This window comes from Mesoplodon mirus (assembly GCF_964341445.2).
Source record: "Mesoplodon mirus genome assembly, chromosome: 5".
NCBI lineage: Eukaryota > Metazoa > Chordata > Mammalia > Artiodactyla > Ziphiidae > Mesoplodon > Mesoplodon mirus.
The window spans coordinates 16,372,620-16,382,517 of record NC_138980.1 but is presented as its reverse complement, the minus strand read 5'-3'; the positions used below and the strand labels follow the sequence as shown (position 1 = coordinate 16,382,517).

Below are 9,898 nucleotides of genomic sequence, written 5' to 3'. Positions count from 1 at the left end.
TCTTTATGTGACAGCTCTGAGCTTCGGCTTCTTACTCCTCCTGGGAGGCACCAAAGTTCAGCCCCAAATGCACTTCCCTAGTCGATCATTTACTTATTTCCCCTGAATCCTTGTTCTCCAAACCCAGACCATACCTGCCACAGGATAGGAGCTTGTTAACTGCTTGTGGTCAGAAGGCACAGATTAACCTCTAAATCCAATTCATCCTCCATGGCTGAAGACCCCATATCTTTTATGAAGTTTATTTCTATCATATCTATTTCTGCCCTCATTAATCTCCTTCCTTCTTCCACCCAACTGAGCGCTTAATGTACTTACTGCTTTGTATTATTCGTAACGTGTGTTGATATTATTTCCTCGAGTAAATCAAGGGACACAAACACTAATACATCCTTGAATTACAGAGAATGTCAGGTACATCATTAGATAGCAGATTCAAGCATGCTTAGTGACAGATAAGGGAAGAGAAAGCAATAAAGAAACTGACATTTGTTGAGTGCCTAATGCATACAGGAAGACACAGCCTCTGCCCTGGAGGAACTCAGAACCTAGTGAAGGAGACTGACTTGGGAAGCTGAAAATACAAGGGTTTATAAGAGGGGAAGCCCTGACCTGGCTGTTAAGAACATGACACGTGTTTCAGGGCCACTTTCTTGCTAACTGATTTGGGCAAGTTCCTAATCCATCTATCCCTTGATTTCTGTCATCACCTGCCTCACAAGTTGATTTTGAGGATGAAATGCATGGCCTGATGCCTAATAGGTGCTCAACAGTGTCGGTCTTCCCCTCCTCTACCTTCCAGGGAGGAATGGGATGGAAGTTTCTTGGAAGAGAAGCAGCGGCAGAGAAGGGAAACTGGCATGGCAAGAGAGGGCAGCCAGCAACTCATACTGTTTGGGGATGCCATTATCTTCCAAGGCAGCATTCCTGTCAAAATTGTTTTGTCTGTTTCACTAAGACTGAAAATTTCCAGGACATCTAGTAGTTCTGTGGGGTTTTCGTTTTTTGGTTTGGTTTTGGTTTTTTGTCGGCGCTGAGCTGAAGATACACTGTTACTATCAGCCACTCTGAGAGCTAACCAGGAAGCCAGGGAGTGAGAACAATCTAGTGTTTGTTATAGGAAAGACTCCCAACGGACAGGTACAATAAGACCTTCTTGTTGGGCAGGCCAGAAATAGGACAATAAAAACAGAAAGTGGAGGAACACACTGATAAGAAGTAGGAACCAAGACCTGTAGCCAGATAACAGTTTGTTGAACTACAAATAGAGGCACATTCCAAAAGGCCCAATCTGGTGTAAAACTGTGAAGCTGGATTTCTAAACACAGGAAGTAAACAGTCCAGAAAAGGTCACTAAAGGAAAGAAGTAATAATAAAAAGTTCAGGGAATTGAGGGTGAAGTTAGGGGGTCCTGTGTATCCAAGGTCCCCCCACCCCATAAATTCACAAGGTCATAAATTTCCCTCATGCTACAGCAAAACCAGGGATGGTGCTCACCAGCTATGAGTTTCCAGCTTGTTTTCACAAGGTCCAGCCCAAGAGTGAGATGCATAAAATAAATGGGTGCAATGTACCTGAATTCACACTCCAGTCACAGTGAGACATAGAGCACATTAACAAACCTGAATGCCAGCTGTGGACTCTATCCTGTGTTAAGAGGGCAGTACTGGGAGGAAGCCTCATTAATCTACCCCCATAACTCAGTGCCCATCTAGGCTCCTGCTGGGCTGCTGGCCTTTCCATACATATCCTAAGGGCACCGGCTCCCTGCAACCTGGGCGGTGCACCCACCACTCAGGCTTAGGTCAGGATTCTGGTGGCAGAAGTCCTGGTGAGCTGGCTACAGCTCCTTCTTGGTGCCCTGATAACCAGTCAGCTTGATGTGAAGAGGCTTCTTGCCCACTTACCCAAACACCTCTTCCCAGTCTGGCAAAAGAGGAAGTCGCCTTTGGGGAACTTGGGAGTAGCAGAGGGAACTGAAGGGTGGATCAGGACAAAGTAAGCGGTGGTTCTCCTTTCCTCCAAAGGTTCAGGCTCCTGCCAACTCCATAAAAGAAGGGAGGACCAGGTCGGTGGTTTTCTTCCCTCCTCTGGTTGGGTAACAGGAGTAGGGAGTATTAGAAAGGAGTGAAATGTACAATACTGCTCGTGGCCCTGCCCCAACCCAATTACACTCTGGTGAGGCATAAGGCAACACAGGTGAAGTCCTTAGAGTCTGGCACACAACAAGCCTAAGTGAAGGTTAGCTATTGCTGTTATTATTAACAACAATGGCTCTGAACTTCCCTAGGGGTCTGATAAAAGCCATAGACTTGCTCCCCAGAAAAAAGCGCACAAGTATACACACACCTAATTTTGCAGGTGATTTCAGGGGGTGTGCAGATATTTGTGTAATACTCTGATTAGGACCCACTGCGGTCAGAAGGACACACTCCAGCCTACAGAACAGCTACATAATTTGCAGGTCCGAGTACAAAATGAAAATGCAGGGAGCCCTTGTTCAAAAATTATTAAGAATTTCATGACCACGAAAGCAGAACATTAAACCAGATGTGGGACCCTTCTCTGCATAGGGTCCTGCTTGACTGCACAGGTCCCACACCCAAGCAGCTGGCTCACCAAGACCTTAGAGCTCTAGGTCAGACCACTGTACCTTTGCTTTAAGCAAACTCAGTATCCCAAGAATGGAATTTACATAATGTGCATTTGAAAGCTGGCCACCCATAGGACTCTTATTGAGCAACTACTTAGTGCAAGGTTGTAGAGATCAAACACTTGAAATGAACAAGCCACAGATCCTGCACAGCAAAGCTTTTGCAGCCTGGGGGGAAAGACCTGTAAATTACACAGCTGTGATGACAGGAATCAGCCACAGTTGCTGTGGGAACCCAGAGGGGGCACAATTTAGGAAGAGAGGAGGTAGGAAAGCGCCCCCAGGGCCTGACTCTGGGGTCAACACAGCAAGATGAGAAGGGTGCGAGGTGTTCTAGACAAATGGAGGTGAGAGAGGAGACGATGTTTTACCCAGACCCGCACTTTCTGTGCGTGTGCTACCTTATGCCTGAAAATTCCACTTGTGACCCTGCTTTTCAGAAATGCCGGCAGAGAGCAGGAAGCGTGCCCCCTCCCTAGGACATGCAGGTGTAGGTATGGGCTACTCCTTTACCACAGGTACCATAGAAACAAACCATGGGGAAGCAGCTAAGACTGCAAGACCCCAAAGGGGTCACGTGAGGAAATTTACCCTGGGACAAAATGCCATGGAGGCTCAGCAGCAGCCCGGGACCTTGCGATCAGACTCCTCTGGGTTTAAATCCCCTTATGTAGCAGCTTGTGGCCTTGGGCCTCAATTTTTTCATCTGTAAAATAGGGATAATCGTAGTATTTACCTAACAGGGTTGTTGTGGGGATTAAACACATTAACATATGTGAAGCATTTAGAACAACATCTTGCTTACCCAACTGCTACATAAGTGCTAGCTATTATCATTAGCAATAGGACTGATAACAATGAAGGAAAAAACACAAACTAAAAAAAAGCAGTTGCAAAAGAGCTCCCGGATCTCAGAGATGGGAAGAGGCTTGGGTGTGGGTGAGTAGGAAGGTTGGAGGCCCTGTAACCATACCTGCTGAAGGGGCAAAAAAAACCTTTGGAATGTGATGACCTTTGATGTATTATAAAGATAGACCTCTGGGTGGAATTGGCTAAGTCATGTAACCTTTGTTGACCTCAATTTATCCAACTGTGGAATAGGAATAATGTGTTCCCACTTACTTCACTGGATAACATATGTGAAAATATTTGGTAAGCTGGAGGTGAAGGTGGTGCTGACTACTGTCTAAGCCACAGGGTTTACTAATGATGTCATTTATAGACAGACCCCCTCTTCCTCTGCCTACCCCTTAAGAGTGGGTGCTTCTCAGGTCTCCAGCCTAGACTGCTTCTCAGCCCCCATAACCACACCCATAGCTTCAGTAATATCCATGCTGGTGCCTAGCATCCCTACCTCCAGCCTGGTCCTCCTTCCCAACCTCCAGGCCCATGTAAAAAGTACCCACTAGGTATGTCCATGTGGATATCTCAGGCACCTGCAAACTCTCATTGTCCATGATTGAACTCATCATGGCTCCGTATCTCAGTGAAAGGTTCCATGGTCCAGCCAGCAGGAAACCTGGGTGTAATCCTTGACCTCTCCCCCCACCTCTGACATCCATCAGTCATCTGTATGTGCTAATAAATATGGCCCCAGTGCAGCTACTTCTCTGACTTCATTTCACTCCTATTCCCATAATCCAGGACACCTCTCCCTTTCCTAGACTCCCACAACTTCATCACTCATCGGCCTAGAACACCTCACTCACTCCTGTTTGCCTAGCTCTTCCTCATCCTTTGGGTTTCCCCTTAAAGGTCATTTCCTTTAAAAAGCCTTCCTCCACCACTCGTTGAGGGTTCCTAGTGCTCTTACCCAGCAACCTGTACTTGCTAAGATACTGCACCTACACTGAGGTCCATTGCTAAACTCTCAGCTCGAGGAGGTCACAGGCTGAGTTTCTTCCGCTTACCAGTGTCTCAAGCAGGTAACATCAGGACAGAGAACAGGAGCTGAAAATACTTGTTGAATGTTGCTGAAAAGCTTACATGGCTTGCAAAGTCACACTTAGCTCCTTAACTCACAGTTCCCCAGACACAGCGCTTACTTTTACAAAACATCTGCTCCTCGCGTTCCATTTTGGGGTGGCACCCACAGCAGTACCACTTTGGACAGTGGAAAGAAACTATGGAAACCATGTCAAAATCCTGATGGCAACTTAAATAGAAGCTTGGCTGGATTCACGTGGGTAGCAGTCTTCGTCGGTGAGCATCCTCAGCTAGAATACTCCTGTTTTGGAGTTGGCCTAGGAAGGGGGGCTGGGGAGAAGTAGTGGGAGGTGGGGAAAAAAGGGCCAATACATTTCACAAGGAGGGGGGTTTGAACTGAAACAGCAACATAGCCTGAATGAAAGACTTGCTTGGAGCAGTTGGGAGTGGAAGAACAGTAGGGCTTTTTCTACCCGTGTGGGACCCCAGAACATTCATACCCCAGGCTTCCACTTTTCTATGTGGGCAGAATCAAAATCAATGCTCCCTTTTCATTTCACCGCGCGGTCGCTGTGAGCACCTATACAGAGGGAGGCTGGCGTTTTATAAGCTGAATGCTCTGCACTCCATCCTGCGCGGTGCAAACAGTTAATCAGAACCGCTGTGTGAACTCGTGGATCTTCATTGATTCAGAATAGCTTTAGCGTTTTGATAAATCTAGCTGACTTCATTTCCCTGGGCCCTGAATTACTCTTAAAATAAAAAAAAAAGTGTGTGTGTGTGTATGTGTGTGTGTGTGTGTGTGTGTGTGTGTTATATAATCTTTGAAGGAAGTGCTAACACTATTCTGACAATGTCCCCCTGCAAAACACCATTTTTCTCCGGATTATAAAATAACGTGCTCTTTGTGGAAAATGCGGAAGTACACAAAGTTGTAAAAGACATAATCACAATCAACATTTTGGTCCATTTCCTATCAGGTTTTCTTCTGTGCATGTAAGTTTGAAATCCTGTGGGGGTTTTTTCCCTCTTAACATAATATCCTACTATCTTTTGTTATTAAAGAAACTTATTGTTTTTCTTTTTGCTCAAGTATCACAGCTTCATTGGAGAAAATGCTGAAAAGGAAAAAGAAAATTAAAATCATTTGCAATTACCATCCAGAGGCAATGTTAATAGTTCTGCTGTTTGTCTTTTCAATCTCGTTTTCCAGGCATATATTTTGGGGGAAAAATTATTAAATGCACCAGGATATTCCTTTGTTTGGATGCAGTATGGCTTATGTAAGAATCTTCTTTTGTTGAACATTAAGGTTGCTTTCCATCAATTCTGCTACAAAAAATATCCTTCACGACAGCATTTTACATTGTGCTTTTTTCCTTAGAAAATTATGGATTTTCTACAGTTAACTTCATACATTCAATTCTTGAGAGAAAACTGAAATAAAGGGACAGGGGGAAAAGTAATACATAATTTTCACTTCAGAGTCCACCTCCATTTTAAATACATTTGTTCTCCAAACAGAAGAGAGCTCTTGCATAGAGGGATGGGGTGACGAAACCATTCTAAACTGCCAGATAGATATTTTTAAATGTAATTTAAATATAGTTGATAAAGGAGCAACTGCCTTCAAATTTTTGGAAGATGAAATCCAGGGCCAAATATTCCATGAGTCCGAGCAACAGTTTAAAATAATTTCTCAATTCTAAATTTCCCTCCACATGGCACAACACCTACCAGTGCTTAAAAAAAAAAAAAAACTGGCCAGAATAAATAAACAAAAAGGTGCCACTTCTGAAGCAACACCAAAGGAAGATATAATAAAAAATTGTTGGGTCAGTGATAAGGGTACAGACATCATATGTTTAAAGAAAACAACAAAAACAATGTTAAAAGAAACCAATGACCCTTGAACTACATCTTCAAAAGCATGCCAGAAATACTCCCGTTCTGGTATATGAGCTGGTAGAGCCTGGAAGGGCAGGAAGGATGTGGTCTAGACACTTATGCTATGATTGTTTCTAAGAGATCCATCTCCCTGCTCAGAGATCAGGCCTGGATTCTGGTGTGTGCCTTTTATTTTTCTGTAACCCAAGTACAAATGACTAAACAAAAGGGAAACCGTATGTTTAAAAAAAAAAAAATCAGTTGGCTGCCCCTCTGGGGCCGATCTTCATAGAAAAGTACTGTCAGTGGGTCCTAGGGATTTTACCATTTCTTTGAAAAATACCCTTTGTGTATTATTATAATTTACAAATCACCTTCACCACCACATTTGGTAACAACCTCACATAGCAGAATGGTCAGGTATTATCCCCATTTTATAGATGAAAAAACTGAGGCTCAGATATTAAATGATTTTACCCAAGTCACATAATTAGCAAGTGATGGAATAATTGCAAAGCTAGGGCTTCTCCTAGTCTGATGGTCATCCCCAGGCCACACCATGTTCACCGGGACTTTGGAGGAGAGAAACACTTCCAGTATCCTTTTAAAGCGCTGGATGGTGCTCCTCCCAATCTGGGCCCTAACAAGCACTGGAGCAAGGGCACTGTCAAAGGAAATAGGATTCACAGGCATCCATCTCAGATGCTGGGTCGTTTTAACAAAATGGTTCAATTATTAGGGAGGAGGTGAGGAGAAGACAAATATCTGAGTTTACCTGGCTGTTAGGAGCTTGCAATCAGTCTTTGGGTAGGCAGGGGTGGGAGGGTGGGGGGGTGGTCTTTGATCTCCAATCTAACTAGGCAATGAGCTCCTTTCTTCTTCACAGGCTTTATACTGAGGCCTCATTAGGAGTGAGACCTAGTAGGGTTTGGAGAAAACCCTCTAGATTCAGGCCTGAGCTGCTGCCTTATTAGGGCCTTTTATCCCCCTAGAAAGTTTACCGAGCAGGATTTTCAAAACCTCCCTGGCACATCACCAGGCCCTTCAGTGCTCATGTCCCTGCGTCTCCCACTGCTGTCAGTGCAGCCAACACATAAATCTTCCTTACCCGTCTGTAAGAATTGGATCCCACCAAATGGCAAGCAAGCCCGAGTGCAAGACGCAGTGTAATCCAGTTTACCCCCTAATGTCTTACAGCGAACAAGAAGTATGAAAATGGATCCGTACAAAGTGACAGAATAAGGCAGAACTCAGGGACCTGGATCAGCCAGGGTTGCGACCTCTGCCTTCAACCATGCCATTAAATCGGAAACGTGTCAGACCACGATCGTGAATGAGAAGAGCCCCCCAAGAGCTGCCCTCCATCACTGCTGCAAGCACGCCACAGCCGAGGTCTGCTGTGCTGAACCCATGTAGGCTCCCTATCAGCTCATGCCGTGCTGAACTCGGGACAGGCAAAAGCAACACTCAAGGGAAGCACCACACTAGGGACGACATGAGGCTCGGCTTCAACCCCATGGTGGTCTGCTGGGAAGCAGTCCAGGGTGGGAGTTGGAAAGGTTTCAGACTGACCGCCAGTGATGATGGGCAGTAGGGCCTGACTTGAAGAATCTGGGTACACAGCTGCACTCAAGTCACGCTCCCCTGACCGCGGTCAGGACTCAAAGACTGTGGCATCCTTTCATGTACCCACAGTAACCACCAGCATCGCTTTCTTAGATGACAAATAACGATTAAGGATCAAGTAAGTTGCTCCGATGAGAGACAGCTTGATCATCCACAAAGGCCTAATTCTTCCCTCCCACCCGAGCCCCAGAGCTGGCTCCTGGCCAGTGGAACTCTGAGAGAGGCAGGGTGCAAGGAAGAAGTGCTCTAGAGTAGAAATTAGAAAACACGGATCCTACTCCCCCATCTGCCTCTGACCAGCTATGTAAACTGGGCAAGTAACTCTCCCTGTCTGGGCTGAGATTCCTCATCTATAAAATGATGGGGTTAGCATGTAATACTATGGTCCCTCAACATCAAATCTTCAGTGTTTTCTGGATTCCATGAAATTAGCTAAAGAGGCCGGTTTGCTGGAAATGTAAAGTACAGAGTTGCCTCTCAGGAAAAACTTTAAGTTCAAAATGAAAGCAAAGAAGGAAAAGAAAGAAATGAAAGCAGGAGAGTCATGTCAACTTGAAACTCTCTTTGGTCATAAGAATAGCAAAGCAATGAGTTCAGATAGTTTGGGAGGAATAGAAAAGTACAAACTGCAAAACAGGAAACCCATTCTTGGCTGGCTGTCAAAGAGCCATGAGCTGGTGAAAATTTAGATCCATTTTCATTTTAAATTTCTTAAAACTAATAAAGCCCCCAAGTTAGTGAATCATTGAGATGCCTGCTACCGAAACACAGAATTATTGTTCCCGTCCCAGGCTTTTTAACCACTTGATTTTTCAGTCCTATTTCTGATAGTGAGGTGGTACAAGGAACTGCTGGTTCTGGCTTGTCCCTGTGGCTGGCACCAGCCCTCTACCTGCTTAGCAGCATGACCCCGTGTTTATGGTCAATGGTCAAACGGGGCCTTGAATTATGAACCTCCCCAAATAGCATTCCAGCTCTTGAATTTGCAGGGACCCAATTTCCACATCTTTGATTCCTCCAGTGGCTACAGTAAGCACTCAGGTGTTAACCGGATGATTAAGAACAGTACTTACCAGACTCCTCAGGTATCTCAAACTACATAGCCAGGTTAATCCATCCAAGCTACGTTTGGACTACAAAATCATTTTTCAGAAAGCCATTATCCAGAGACAGAAGAGCTTACAGAAATGAGTTTAACAAACACCGAAACCAGATTTCCATAGAGAGCAGAAAAATAATTTATTCCAAAGGAGGGCAGAAATAAGAAACTCATCCTGAAAATATACTTTGGTATAATTCTGGTGGGACAGATTTTCCCTCTGAACATGTTCTCCTACTGACTGCCCCACTGGAGTCTTACTGTCATGTAATAGTTTTTAAACACTTCGCTGATTCTCATGTTGTGAGCAGGCAGGAGCCATCTTCAAATCCAGTTTCCCAGGAGAGAGTAATGTTATTTCTTAGAAGAACAGCACTTTCTATCTCCAAACAGTACATAAACATTTTATAGAGGCAGCACAGTTTAGATTCAATAGGCACATCATTCATCAAAGTGTAAAAAAGGTGACAGGAAAAAATACTGCATTGTAGAATAAGATATTCAAATGTGGTGGGAACGTTTAAGGCAGCTGACAGCCAAAGTGGGCGAGTCAAGGAAGGTGGTCTGGGTATGGAGGTGATTTTGCATCTAGAGGAGTTCTCTTCGTGACCTGCAAAACAAAACCGTTCCAGTAACTGGGCCTTTCCACCAACCTCAGGAGGGCAAAAGGGTAACACCGAGAAAGTCAACCAGGCCAATAATTTTAA

The 9,898-nt window shown here is 44.7% G+C and overlaps 1 protein-coding gene across 1 annotated transcript in view; it reads right to left on the bottom strand.

Annotated features, from left to right (window-relative positions):
• Positions 1-9,708: 9,708 nt before the first annotated feature.
• The window catches only part of ATP6V0E1 (ATPase H+ transporting V0 subunit e1), a 34,869-nt gene continuing 34,679 nt past the window's right edge, over positions 9,709-9,898 (bottom strand). The window contains exon 4 of the mRNA XM_082623873.1: positions 9,709-9,801. The gene's annotated coding sequence lies outside the window, so the exon portion shown is untranslated. The remainder of the gene's footprint in view (positions 9,802-9,898) is intronic.